Consider the following 16,634-nt stretch of genomic DNA (forward strand, 5'->3'; position numbering starts at 1 on the left):
ACAGGTTGAGCAATGTCTTAACAACATCAATACACGTGTGCAGTACGTTTGGAGGGATGAAACTGAAGACCAGAACAAAATTTTTCACAATGTCAATTAAAGTTGTAATTGTTAATAGTTGGTGGAATCGTAATGAAATGTGTTTCACATTATCATTGCCACTTTGAAAAAAACACCCCCGTTGTTTAAACAGTCACTTTGACATCTTTTTATGCATCGTATCACTTTCTGCGCATGCACATCTCAATAAAATGCCATTTACAGTGGTTTCTCCATTTTTAATTTGTTCAAAAACCTTGAACTGTGATTGAAAGTCAGAAACATACAATACACAGTTTTGTTAAGAAATAGAAGTCTTTATTCATATTAATTGTTGGCGTTTGATATGGACACGGACACGTGTCATGTCCAGGCCATACTCATGGTCGTTTTTATAAATTCGATTTTTAAATACGATCAATCGTCCGATAGCTAATTGGAAGTAACGAAACTGCACTTTTTTATGGTACTATATGATACAACAAGTAAAGCAAAGAATGAGAAAATCTTTTTCCGGACCAAAGACGTCTATATGAATTAGATATGAAATATTTAAGTAAGGATGTCTTGGTAAATGAGTATATTTAAATTTGAACGAAACTTCATCATGATACAGATGGCAGAGTAACCATAAACATAGAAAATTTGGGAAAAGAACGAATATCTAGATTAATTTTAAACAATGAAACTTAGTGATGACACATACTGGAGACCAAACTAAGAAAATATGATGACGAAATTTTCTGTATAATGAAATTTGATGAGAAATATATATTTCGTAGCTAACGTTCGTTGTTGCCACGTTTTAGTCTAACCCAGTGTTTATTGAAACTAGAGGATATCGGATCAGAAGTTTTCAAAACGTGGAATGTACGTTGTATCAAATAGTTTTAGTTTTGTAACATGACCAGCGCAAATAACTGATTTGGTACAGAGACTAAAGAAGTCGGCAAAATGACAACAGACACGGCACTGGAGTAAAAATGTGTGTAAGCACTCGACTACTCAAGTGTCATCGAACCAAACAGCCAAACTCGATCATAAGATGAAACCTAAGACCTACTAAAGCACGTCTCAGAACCCCACTACAAACACTTGACTCTTTGCTGGAGAATTTTTATTGACAGTTCAGATATCCTAGTACTGCTGGAAAACTAATTTTACGCAAAACACATATTAATCTTATTGAAGTCGGAAAATTTAATGACATCGGGTTCACGACATACAAATGTACCGTTGTCCGATTGTCAATAGATAGTGGTGAGTGATCGCTGAAAAGTCTTGTATTGAATAACCCTAATACGTTCTGCACTCTATTCTGAGCTTTCTTTGGTGAATGCTTGTTCGAGTATAAACATCGCTCAACAAGACATGCACACACTTTCAACGAAAAGACCATTATGTCTTTAAAATTAAGTACCGAGGAACTGCATGTACACAAATGTGTCGACCCTGACTAAAATGGGAACATTTTCCAGCATGTTTTTTCTTCGAAGCGGAAAATTTTCTGAGGAAAAAAGTTATTCAGTGTATTGTAGTGGATCTTTTAAAGCAGCGATACCACGATGATTTTGATGACGTCTGTGTTTTGTTGATCACATCACAATCATGGTCTTCAAAGAATGCGAGTGCATTGTGAGATAGTTTTTTTTATTATTGTTATTGGTATACATAGTACTTCAATACCAGCTAAACAACTCAACATATAGTGTGACCCGGTCAGTTATTATAGTGTAAAAAGTACAACCATAATGCGATCCTGGTTCCGAATTGATGCCATGTTAGTACCTCAAGTCTCAAGTGACCTGCCTAGTAGGATTAGCCTAGATTGAATACTAAGGCTTGCTCTAAGACTTTTCATGTACCTATACATATGCATGGCAGCATAGGCGAGCCTGAGCTTAATTAAATGTGACGAAATAACGATAGATTGCAGTATTGAAAGTAGTACGAGCTGATGACCTTTTATCACTCGCGGATCGTGCGAAGGCACTTTAACATGAAACCTCGATCAATTTATTATGTGGACGTTATTGTCGACACAAGGCATTAATATTGTCATCTAGCGTGGATAACACAATTGATGGTATAACATGAGTTTCTTACCCCGACATTATTTTTATATTATGCTTGAATATCAGGTTTGAGTTCTGATGATATAGCGAGTGGTGGTTAATATACTTCATCAGTGAGTAGAACGTTATACATATCTTTCAGCAAAAAATACTCCACACACCGAAACGCATAACCCCAGTTTTCCGTTTTCTACTCATTGATAACTATACAACGCAATAAACGTCTGTCATGTGTGTATATTGTGATATAAAGTACAATTTGGTCACTCACTTTCTTTGTTTTAATGTGAATAATAAAGATAATGAAATTATCACACAAATGATTACCAGTTGTGTTTAGAATTACGAATACTTTCATGACACTAGAGCGTAAGAATGTCAAACTTTCAACATTTAACGATACCATACATGCATTATACTATAACTGCGTGAAACCTGTTGTTAGCAAACCGTCCACATGAAACATTCTCTCCATGCAAAATGTAACGTTGTCTGGTTTGATATACACGATTGCTTTCATGTACGCTATCGAGTTTGTTTGTCACGGTTGCTTTGTGATTAAAGACAGAAAACTATCCAGTTATATCAGGCTGTTATATCGGTCGTAGTGAAACCAACCACCTGTACGATCCTATCCTCGCTTTCCGAGACCGTACACTAGTACAGCATAATACTTCTTCTAAGTCCAAGTTATAAAATTTTTAATGTTATCAAACTTACCGTTGTTACTTCTCCGTCAGACTGCGCTTCTAGATCATCACTTCCAGGACTGGAATGAATCGTTACTGTTGGGTGTTCCTCGTTTTTATGGCTCGCACAACATTCGGCATCATTTGTCGAAATTCCATCACCGTCGTGTGAAATTCGGGCTTCGTTTGTGATCCCATCAGTATTGTCACCTTCATCAATTTCCTTACGCACTTCCCTTGAATTTCTGGAACTGTAACATTCTTCCCAAGAATTCCTATTTTGAATGTCGTTCATATGGTTTAGCAATTGTAGGCGACATGTTTCTGTGTCTGGGGATAACTTCTCCCTCGGCAAGACGACAGCAAGGAAGAAGTCAACTTTTGCGAGGAATCTGTTCCACTCTGAAATATCGATAAAGATACCCATGGCATTTACAAAAACTTTAATTAATTGACATCGTGGTTTCTCAACTGACAAGGTGCAATACACATTTCGAGAAGGATAAGTAAAAGGTCGACAAGGTGATTGAATAAATGCATAAAGAACTGGGAAACTCACCATGTAAATGGGGTCGTTTCGAATCCATTATAGATATACACACTAGTATAGTTGATATCGATGTTTGTGCTTGTGTTTGTCAAAACACCTGTCCCGGTATACGAATTAATCAAAATCGTGTTACGTCTAATAACATCCCGCCGACTGATCACCAAATCGATTCCTCCAAGCTATTCCCGGATTGTTGTGTATTTTGAGCAACAAGGTGTACATCCGAAGTAGGCGTCGCGATGTCTTTAGAAGACCGTGAAAGGAATGAAACGGATCAGTTCAATGGAGCGGAGATGTCAGTTGAGGTCAAGTCATGAGGTTAAGGGAACGGCACACTATTTTCCTGTAGGCAATGTGCCTATTTACATGTAAAAGGTGAACCTCACCCACTATGAACAGAATAGTATGTACACACACGACTTGTCGATAAATAACGTACAGCCATAACGGTTGTCGTGTAACCGTACAAAGTATGACCACTATACACCTATGGTGATATTTGTAGGTTGATTATTACACAGCTCAGTATATTGCCATCTCGATTTCAAGTAATAAACATACTGTACTCTCACATAACTGATTGTTTACCTGTTGTTGGAGTCCAACTTGATCTTAATTTAACGCGACTACTTAGTAGTTGGCGACGTTAACGTTAACACAGGCAACTAAATGATCTTGAAATAAATAAATAAATTAATGATACATGTAACATATGGGACACAAAACACAACAAGTCTTTAAACACGTATAAATGCAGGTACATTTGTAATATTTTCGAAACAGTCTAAGCTCTACATTTACTTATCATAATAAAATGATTTATTAGATGTTTATGCATACACATCCAGTATTTGACAGGAGTTGATGTGAACGATATCACACAGACAGTACACAATATATCAGTCAGTTGTGCAAGGACACAAACATATGTATAACAAGTGGTGACATCTTGAATAAATGAGTGACTATTTTTAGTCTTGATACCTTTAGATGCATGCAAATCAGCTGTTACAGTATAGTACCTATTTGGCAAACGTAGCGAAATATGATGTATGTACTATCTAATCCATCCATCAATATTACATGTATGTACTTAAATAGATGGATGAGTTCAGATACTGATGACAGACAGACAGACAGACAGACAGATAGATACTAGTAGATAGATAGATAGATAGATAGATAGATAGATAGATAGATAGATAGATAGATAGATAGATCATAGAGAGAGATAGATAGTTCGATAGATAGAGATAGATAGATAGATAGATAGATAGATAGATAGATAGATAGATAGTTCGATAGATAGATAGATAGATAGATAGATAGATAGATAGATAGATAGATAGATAGATAGAAATGCTATGAGATAGATAGATAGATAGAGATACTTATATGTAACCTTATATGTTTGTCAACAGCATGTGTCATGAGTGTAAAGTTAGGGAGATTATTAATATATATGGTAGTTTAATTCGTTTTAACCTGAGGTGATTGTAGCCAGGAACATACAATTGCACCCTACAATTGGTTGCGTCATGAACTGTATACACAATTAACAGTTATGATTGCACAATTACCACAATTGGTTTCCGTAAATAATACCACAGTCAGTAAGGTAAAGTGTAATCGGTGACATTCGTTGCATAGCAACACGACTGTGAGCAATTAATTTGTTGTTATACAGGTACATGAGATACTACGTGACTTACTTAGGGAAGGCCTTGACCTAAAGCAATCAATTTTTAATTGATATTCTCAAAGTCTACTAGCTAATAAAATAACATGACACTATAATTACAGTATTGTTTATGTTTCTGACATCATCAGATATACTTGCGGAAATTGAAATTTTGACACTATGTTGTGATGTACGTGAAACGACCCCATAGGTATTATAGACTACATTGCATTGTCACGGCACAAACACGAGTGGTTCATTAACCGCTGTTATATTGCTCTCAAATCCTGTACTTTTTAACGAAATGTTACAACCTGAAGTACAAGTGGGGGAGTGTTCTGACACGCCGGAAGTCCATGGTGCAATTTCCGGTTTATGTAATTGTTGTGCGACCATAGACCTTTCGTCACAGTGTAGGGTGTATGGTTATACCTGTACTTTTTGTTGTAAGCAAGTGTGCGTGGTAGCTAGCTTGTAACCTATACCGTGTTGTTCTACAGAATGTTATTACGGAATTGAAATACAACCGACTTCTGAGTCATATATGTTTTGTAGTGTGTGTGGTGAGCGTGGGTTCTACTGGTCCGTGTTACAGTGTAGCTCTGTCAAGTCGTCCATACTCTCCTGGAAAGACCGCCGGGTCGAATGTGTCCTGACTCAGAAATAGATATTTGGTCCTATGTAATAAATACCAAAACTGAAAATCCTACAGTTCTTGTGCAAGTGCAAAGCCATTCGCTAGAATAAAATCTACCTTTACAGATTGGGTGTTTTCTTGAAGTATGGCGTCCCCTGAAACAAAACAAAACAAAACAAAACAAAACAAAACAAAACAAAACAAACAAAACACGATACACCTTTGTCGTTTGATATTTTATTAGCGAAGCGATTTTCAGGAAGAGCATTGGCGAATATGTTCAAATTTATTGACAATTTTACAGAGAATTAAATACAGATCGTCTATTTTTTTCTAACAAGAATTCTATTTGGGTATCTCTGCTAAATAAATACTAGCCTTGGTCCATACCTTTCAAAACCTTAGCAAAGTAGAGGCGAAATTTATTTTAGGTCAACACCACGTATATTTTATGTCTACTACCATACTTTCTATTAGTTAACATCAGAGTAACAACATGGCAGTGAATATGAAACTGACACACAGGAAGCCCCACGCCCACAAACGAAGTGAGAAAAACAAAAGAATACTGAGACGTAATGATGAGGGCAGTTACGCTTACTTTTGGTTTAACATCTGTAGCTCTACAAATACATCAAAACTTTGTACTACACTTCAATGTTTTACTAGCTTTCAAGTTGACTGAACAAGTCTTATTCAGGGCTCCAAGTCAAGTTAGTATATCGAGTGTACTATGTGCACTTATCAATGTAGCCAATCATTTTGGTGCGTGCTCTCTCACACACACACACACGCACACGCACACGCACGCGCGCGCACGCACGCACGCACACACACACACACATACATACACACATACACACATACATACATACATACATACATACATACATACATACATACATACATACATACATACATACATACATACATACATACATACATACATACATTCATACATACATACATACGAATGCCCAATTGCCAGATTTCTGAAAAAATGCTTTGATCTTAGCGATTTATTCCAAAATTCCATTTTTTGAAATACAGCATCTATTACTGAAAGTTGCTGAATGTTTGTAAATTTCTTAAGACATGAAAATTATGTTTCCAAGTAACTTTAAATTGCACTAGACCAAGATATAGGATACCGTAGAGCAACCACTTCTGGTACATATATATGTTATACTACAATAACAATCAGGTAGACAACAGACTGAGTCAGAACTAGTCGAAGATTCAAGCCATGCACATTTGTACTCAATAACTTGTATGTCCCTAACTTTATGAATAAAGATTCAGGTTACATTCGGAAGAATAACGATAAAGAAATAGTCTTTTAATATTTAATATAGATGTGCCTTTTTTGTATTATATCGATCATGAATCTAAAAGTCAACCACGACGGTGACCCCTATTTCTTTGTCGACCTCCGTTCGACTGACCCCGTCCTCTCTGATTTGGTCTCTCGTTTTGTGCTGGTAGTCCTTCTGGTTCTGGTTTTGGTTGTCCTCGTGGACCTGGCCTTCCTTCAGGTCGTGGAGGTGGCGGCGGTGGTCTATCGCCTTCTGGACCACAATCTTCGGGACGAGGCATTCCGTCTTCGCCATCGGGTCCCTCTTCTGGAGGTGGAAGAGGTCTTTCATCTTCATCACCCGGTTCCATATCGTTGTCATCACCGTTACCACCAAGTACGCCCTCAAGGATTCCGGGTAAACGATCCATTACTCCGCTGATGATATCGGTTAATGCCGGCATGTCCATGCCATCACCGGGTAACATACCATCAAGCTGTCCAGGTGCATTTGCCATGCCACCATCCACACCCAAGGGTAAGTCTTGTTCACCCGATGGGTCTAAAACATCGCCAAGTCCATTTCCAATACCGACTGGCAAGCCGCCGATCATACCAGGAATCATACCACCCATGTCATCCTCACCACCATCAGGTAACATAGAAGGCTGAGAGGGCATGATCTCATTGATAAGACCAGTTCCATCACCACCCATGACACCATCTAGGACGCCAGGTACGACATCCTCGTTATCAATTTCTGCTGGTAGGGAGGCTTTTGATGGTCCTAGCACTTCATTTACGGTGTCATCTACAGTGTCGATGTTATCTGGGAGGTTGGGGAAACCGGCACCACCGGTACCTCCTAAATCAAACGCAGCTCCATCGATGACCACCACTAACAACAGAGCCACGAAACACACTGCCAACCTCATGGTTATCTGTAAAAGTCAGAGAACAAAATATACAGATGTAAAACGTGTATATTTGCAGCTGCAGTGACGATGGGAGTTCATTCATCATTTTTGTAAAGTTGGGTAAAGCCTAACGCTAGTAAAAGGAAAGACAAACGATTTTATGAAATGAACACCAGGGGCGCTATTCGGCAGCAATCATCGGACCAAAGATGAGGGCATGCATAATGTACACCTATGCAGTTCTTACATTGTATCTACTTCAGGAGTTAACAAAATAAGTGTTCAGTACACGTTGCTCTGTCGTGAAAATAGTTATTGAAATTTGAAACTTTTTGAGGCATAGTACTGAATCAAGAAGGATGTAGTACGTGAAAGACTCTGGCGTTACTATGGTGATGAAATTGGTGAAATATTGATCAGTGATAACACAGATAACTGTATTTCGGATTAATAGTACTATATTAAAAAATAATAAAACCAACAAGATGACAATTATTGGGGCTTTGTAATTCACACACACACACACACACACATACACACATACATACATACATACATACATACATACATACATACATACATACATACACACGTACACATACACATACATACATACATACATACATACATACACACATACACACATACACACATACACACATACATACATACATACATACATACATACATACATACACACACACACATACATACATACATACATACATACATACATACATACATACATACATACATACATACATACATACATACATACATACACACACACACACATATACACACACACATACTCAGAGACACAAATCCTGTTACGCAATCGTAGTTCGATGATGCAGCACAAATTTGAGAAACCAACAGGACACTAGTTTGTAGAGGTCATTTTAACAAAACCGCATATAATCAGTTGTTGCACCTTGTGTATGGACATATTCTGTCCACTCCAATGTTTTGGTATATACTTGAAAATATTGTAGTATCGGCTTAATTATGAACATTTCTTGATGTGACATACTCGTAAACAAACATAAACCCCTTCACGATACTGTTCGAGTCGAGCTGTAAAAAGTTGTTTTTTTTCGTTGGTTCAGGGGAAGTAAACTCTAGCTTATGAGAATGTGAAAAGATATTATTACTTTTTTAAAATTGGGATATATGTCAAGAAATCGAAGGTATTTATATTATGGATGTTTTAGTGTACGTTGACACGTCCATGTATAAACTTACATTCAAACTGAATTGAAAGTAAATGAATGATTTGACCAGAGACCCTACACGTACGTGGTCCATGACTTAGAAATGCATAAGGAACGAGTGATACAGTCCAAATCAATAAATACAATCCGACGTTTCGAATCAAAAATCTTTATCAAGGGATATCAAGGCACTATGACTTGACCCGTAGGGTCTATGACTTGACCCGTTATCTACTTTCTACCTGCCAAAACAAATGACCTAGGCAGACGAACAAGATTGTACACTCTTCTATATTTGTTATTCTTAAGGTTCAGTTGTCTAGCAATAAGTATAAGTAAACACATTCTAACACCAAGCCCTCCCATCTTAACCTAACAAAGCATACAATTAAAAGAGATTAGTTTATGTCAATAGTTAACATAAACAGAACATTTAGCAAGGCACTTGTTACTCCTAGAGGAATTTGTAATTCAACTGTTCCATTTTCCCTTTTGTGTTTTAAGTTTAATTTACTAGTCATGTGTTTTAGTAGCAAAAATTGGTAAAAAATGTTAACGATTCTGTTTCTTCATATCTCACTAGCAATTTCGGAAAATAATCGACATATTTGAGTTTTATTTTTTATCAGGGTCACCACCCTGAAAGACTACAAAAGTTAAGTTATGTGATGTGATGTACTAAAATTTTCAAGTCTCCATGCTCTGTTTTTTCCACAATAATCCTATATTCCTGCCGAGTGATAGTGACCGTTATTTCTCAAATGTTACAAATAAGGTAGGTTATTCATAATTAAAATGGAAACTGATAATGCAATTGTCAAAAGTTGACATGCTATAAATTTATCTTTTTTTGAAACCGAGTATTGATGTCACAAGATCTAATAACCCATATTAAAGTCTACTCGCTTATATTAATATTTAATATGTAATATAGATAAAAATATATTTATATAAATAATTTGAGGGGTTTTATTTTTTATTTACATTTAAAATAAACAGTTATTCACACCATTCTACTTTTCACAAATTTGTGATTATTGAATTCCGATGTACTAACAAAGTTCATCGGAATTCATGAGCGATAGAAAAACTGATGGTTTATCTGGTTGCCTCCCTTTTTATCAATCGACTTTGATCGCGAGTTATCTTACCCAGCAGACTCGAAAAAAGCTAGACTGATCGACATCCTAATCAGATATGACATACTAATTGATTAGGATTGAATTCAGGCTTGAAAAATAATTGTCTGGCAAAGCATAATATAGAAATGTTTGTTCTTGAACAAAACTATCTAATGTAATATTTTTGACTCCACTAATAAGATAACATTTGGCCTTTCAATGCGAGAACCTGGGATAGAATAATTGGCCTTTAAGAGAAGAGGACCCACATTTGCATGAATTTTCGCATTGTCATTTCGTGTCAATTGTGTATCCATGAATAAAAGAAAGTCGTACGTGTCTTTTTTTGTGAAAGTTTCATCTGAAAATCAATACCTACACATACAGGTGCAAGCTATATATAAAGCCTTTAAGATGAAATGAAAGCTGAAACATATATCTAAAGATATGCTTTGAAAAAACGATATGTGTAGGTATGTGTAGAGCTTGCATATTTTCGGGAATCTAGAAGGATGGGCAAAGTTTTGCTTTGCGTAGTGTAGAATATTTATAAGTCCGAGTCATTGAGATCCGAAGAGAACGCTGTCTATTGATAGCTTTCGAATATGTAGACTGAAAAAAAAGATCGAACCGTAGCTATATTAGAGAGCATTAGCTAGGAAGAGAAGGTGATATTGTGTAGTGCTTACCTGTCCGTGTATTACTCAGCAGCCTTTCTAAATAAAAATGACGGGTTTTGTTTCTGTTTCTATCTACATGTAGTACCTTTGGGTCCAGACAAACAATCCGTACCGGGTTCTTACTACCTCTATTACGTAACCGAAAGCTTTTAGCGCACATTCAAGGGGAAACTTATGCCAAAATACACTCAAGTGTCTTTGCTTAGCGAAGAGAGAACAAACTTAGGCATAATAGCGAAGTTCTTCACTGTGATCATAGGTAAATAAAGGAACTCTATGACTTTCATTATTGAGGTGTAATGGATCATGTGAGACTGTACAACTCTCCCAATGATCATTCTGATTGGCCTTTGGCAATAATGTGATAATCGCCAACCAATTAGTGGTAAGATACCGTAACCACGTCATTCACAAAGTTGTCAGAACTCGACAATCTCTACGAATTCCTGGTCCTTTGCAAATACTGGTGACAGCACGTGTTTTAGTTAGTGATCTAACGTACTATAGGGGCTGGGTCATTTTTAAATGGTGGTGATGGTGGTAGTGGTGGGGGAGGATTAGTGCGTGTGTTTGTAATTGTGGGGCGGGGGATGACTTTGGAAAACAAAATTGCTAATTTCATTTTTGTACAATGAAATAACAAATAAAATGTGGACAACTCAAAATCTACTACGGGAGTGGGATAGCCCCTCCTATACCCCCCTATCTGTATCTACGCATGCGTATTGTGTGTTATATTTTTCAAATAAGAAAGAAGAAACTTCAGTAATGGTATATAGCACTAATGAAAGGCCCGTTTGTATATCAGCAAATACGACTTTTCCTTCTGTGGCCCATTGCATGCATATGTAATGATATAATTGATATTACTTGTAATATATCATTTTGTCGATGAGATAACAACAATATTCTTACTGCAAATTGTTAAAATACCAATAACGAGACATGGGTTTTATCCAGAAGAAGTACAGCAGTGTTGCAGCCAGCCTTTTCAAAGAGTGGGACAAAGTGTTCCGAAACTTTCATTTTTCTGGGTCATCATACAATTTTTGGGGGACATTATAAAAAAAAGCGCCAATAGCGTTGTAGCACAACTGTACAGTTTTTCAAAATATTTACCCATATGCTGACCCATACTAGATATTTGCTGAATGATTATGCAGTTGCCTATCCAACCCTGTTGTTATCTATGTAATATACATGATCATTTGGCTATTGCTATAGGTGTGGTCATGTTGCTAAACATATTTGCATACAATTTTAGTGTGGGTCAACTATGACCCGTCACTTCCAAAATTGTGGGTCAGGTCCAGAAAATGTGTGTCAAATGACCCAAAAAAAACCTCTGGCTGCAACACTGGTACAGTAACGGATTTAAATCACGATCGCATGGGGGAGGGGGGGGGGGTGAGCTTAGTGTAAGCACCCAAAATCAATTTGATAGGATTTGTTGTACAATATTACGTGCACAGCTGCACAGATACATTTACCAACTGGCGAGTCAATTCTGTTCAGGATGTACAATATTATAAGTGGTCTTAGACTGAACCAATTTGAAACCACACCGTAGCCCCGGCTAAAACCACAATTTACCATTTTCCTCATAGGCATGTGGATAAGGTTTGGGTATCTATTTTGGATTTTTCATTCATAAATCAATTTTATCATGACTTCCTACTTGAAAAAATACTGTGAAACAACATATGCCAAGTCCTTGGTTGTAGCCCAATACATTGAAAAAAAATTAATATATGTGTAAAATTTGTTATTGTATTTACAATAACAAACTGTTTACACTTTCTTTTTTTAGCTTTTCGCAAGGTATTGAATGACAAAGACAGACTTGTTATAAGCTTATGTAGTTTCACACTGATATTTTTTTCCATGATAAAGTTGTTTTTTAAATTAGAATTCCAACAATCTTCATCTATATGGCCACGTCAAAATTTTATAACCAATTGTGACTAAGATTTCTTCATGATCAAATCAATGCAAACACCAAAAGCAACCGTCATCTCAATGCCTGTTGATGTCTATGGCAAGATCCAGTAATGTAAATTTAGTACTCCTCATTTCACGGAAACAAAATTGAGTATCACTCAAAATTTTAAATTTTTTAAGGAAAGACATTCATTGAGTCTTTTTTTTTTCTCAAATTATTTAAGCTAAAATAGGCAGATTAACTGAAATTGGACGGTAATTGTCCAGTTCCTCCGTTGAGCCTTTCTTGTACAAGGTAGCTACTCTAGCAATTTTCAGACGATCAGGAAAGATACTACATTTGAATAAAAAGTTCAAAATATGGCTGGCTAACATCACCCCCACCCCACCCCAAACCACCCCCACCCCACCCCCATACTATTAAAGGATCAAAAACAATTAATCACAATCAGAGAAAACGGTGTGATGATGGTCGTCATATTTCACATTTAGTTATTATCCAGAACCTTTAAGACATGACACCAAACTCAGCTATATACATATCAATATAAGTAAAGAGAAGTAGTGTTTGAACAATAAATATGACAGCAGTTTTTGGACATTACAACAACAACTAATTGTAATTGTAGATAGCGCCCTCGGACGACAGGTGTGGCTATTTAGCTACACGTACAGGTCAGGCACGTTTGTCTCTGGAGACGTGAGTTGTCCTGTAGATGTGTAAAGGAAAATAGTGCAAAGACTTCACATTTGAGGTAAAACAAATGTCACATACATACTGACACAGGCATTCACATACATACATACATACATACATACATACATACATACATACATACATACATACATACATACATACATACACACACACACGTACGTACGTACGTACACACACACACACAGACACGTACGTACGTACGTACGTACGTACATACATACATACATACATACATACATACATACATACATACATACATACACCTTTGAAAGCAGAACGCCACTCCAGAAAATAAAATTTTCATGAACGTTTGGTTCTGGAGAGTCATGTCATTGGTTTATATCACCTGCATTACATACAATTTCAGAGACACATCAAGTTAAAATGCCCTCACTTATTATGGGATGTTTGCCATGGGCCACATTGTCACACGGGAGTCAGAAGAAATGTTCGTAATGTAGGTAATGTAAAATCATGAAATGACTCACCAGAACCCAATTTTTATGAACATGTCTCTATTTCCAGGAGTAGTATTCCTTTTTAAGCCTATGATCACTCTCGTGAATGGATAAAAACAGTCATGTGATAGTCATGTGATACATATACGAAGACACTAACATTGATTTCATGGATGTTTGATTTTATTCATCCAATTTATTATATACTACACATTGAATTTTGCCATCTTGCCTTGTTTTTACTCGGTGTGTCACAATGTAAATAAATACATTTGTAATTCTGTAAAGTTTCTCTCAGGTTGATTTTATTCATCTGTAGCCGATGATAGTTCATCAAGACTTGATTACTTGCCACGACCACGGCCACGACCCTGACCACGTCCTCTACTTCTACGCCTGTTCTTTCTGCCGCGGCCTGGTTTCTTGCGTGGTTTGTCTTCTTCTCCCTCTGGTTCTGGTTTAGGCATGTCTCCATCACCTGGTGGCATCATACCACCATCGTCACCAGGCATGTCGTCATCACCTGGTGGCATCATACCACCATCGTCACCAGGCATGTCGTCATCACGTGGGGGCATTTCATCGCTATCAGTCTCATCAGGTCTGTCGTCATCACGTGGGGGCATTTCATCGTCGTCAGGTTCACCATCACTTCTAGGTTCTGGCTCACCATCAGGTTCACCTTCACTTCTAGGTTCTGGCTCACCATCAGGTTCGCCATCACTTCTAGGTTCTGGCTCACCATCAGGTTTACCTTCACTTCCAGGTTCTGGGACAGACTCCTGTGCTTGGACTGCCACCATGGTTACAAGAAGGACAAGGCACAGAGTGAGCTTCATCCTTGTTAATCTGTAACGCCAAAAAATTGAAGTTTATAAAAATACACATACAAACACTTAATAATAGGTAACACTTAATAATGATAACCTGCGAATAGAAACTAGTATTTTTCTTTTGAATGAATTTAATATAGTAAGCTCTAACATCATAAGGGAACTCTACAACTGTAAGCCGTTGCTATAGCAACGACTAGAAAGGAAACGACTTACAGGTGCAGATTTCCTTGATATATCAAAGGGTCACATTAAGTCCGTCTGGGAGAAGGGAGCTAGAGTCGTTGTCCAACTGCTCTTCGTTTTCTTCGAAATTGAGAGTGAGGGGAGGGAAGGGGAGGGGCAACTCCTTGAGTACCCAACATGTTGACGTCCTCATACCTCATGTTAGGAAAGGGGTGACAATTTCTCATACCACAGCTTAATTAACGACTGATATATTCTGACATGGTCAGGTATTTTTTTTCTTTTATCATCATCATCATCATCATCATCATCATCATCATCATCATCATTTATTTATTTATTTTATTTATTTATTTTTTTGTTATTTATTTAATTGTTTTTATTTATATGTTTTGGGTGTTGTTTTTTAAGGATAAGGATAACTTTATCCTAAGGCATGAATCTGCAACTCTACCCGAAACTCCACTTCGGCTAAAGAGATAATGATGTCGATCAATTTACTGGTAAAAATACTATTGCATATAATAACTACTGTTACTACAGCACTGTGACACTAATATTGTTGACCAAATGCACTTAAAATAAATCGCTAGCACTGTTTTTGTCATGATAAATATTGACCAAAGCTGTTACCTCGTTCACGGTCTCAAATCAATTAATATACATCATTATGAAAATATTGATACACCGGACTTCAAATTTACACATTGACAGAATTAATTGAATGTTCCCATCAGAGTTCTCTCCTGAATGTATGAAGGATTAAAAAACAGCACAACTAGAAAACCAAAATATATTCCTGATACAATCAATTTGACTCTGTTTATCGATATGATATTTTCTCAATTGTCATGCAATCTAAACTTAACTAAGAGAAAACGCACAAATGGAAAACGAAATTCTCTAAGTTTAAGTTGTCGTCATGATGTACTTCATTCAAAATTTAGTTTATTTCGCTTTATATTTTAAAAATTACTTCGACCCCAAGATAAGATACTTATCGGTCACAAAACGTCTGTGACAGTTTGATAAGGTGTAACAGAAGTAAATGAAGACAATTATAAGGTATGTAGATGAACATGTTATGCAGACTGTATTGGTTTCTCTCTGGAATACGATTTTTCTTTTTAAAAAAAGTGATTACCATAGATGAGGCAAAGGCATGAAAACATAAAAGTAAATTGTTACCATTGCATGCAAAAAAAATGTTTAGGGTCGGGCGCTTCACTAGGGTCGGCCGGGTTATCGAAAACACACTATTTTGTATTTGGCCTAAATTGTAGAACTGTACTTTTTCTCAAAGAAAATGAAGGGTGGAATCTACTTACCCCGTTTGCTACCACAGAACCAAATAAGACACCGACAGTAATAATCAGCTGTAGCAAGTGACGTACTGCAGACCTAGACGTCTATATATAGGTTTAAATGTCAACTTATGTAGATTTTAATGGTACCCTTAACTTACTGATTTATTCACTGTGTTAGTTCTAGCTGTCACAGTTGCTTGTTTGGTTGAAAAAACAAACAAATATTGAATTTATCAAATTCTCTCTTTTGAAAAAAACAACAATTGAATTATTAAATTCTCGACAGCAACAACA

The sequence above is a fragment of the Glandiceps talaboti genome, chromosome 21 (assembly GCF_964340395.1).
Source record: "Glandiceps talaboti chromosome 21, keGlaTala1.1, whole genome shotgun sequence".
NCBI classification, from domain to species: Eukaryota; Metazoa; Hemichordata; class Enteropneusta; family Spengelidae; genus Glandiceps; species Glandiceps talaboti.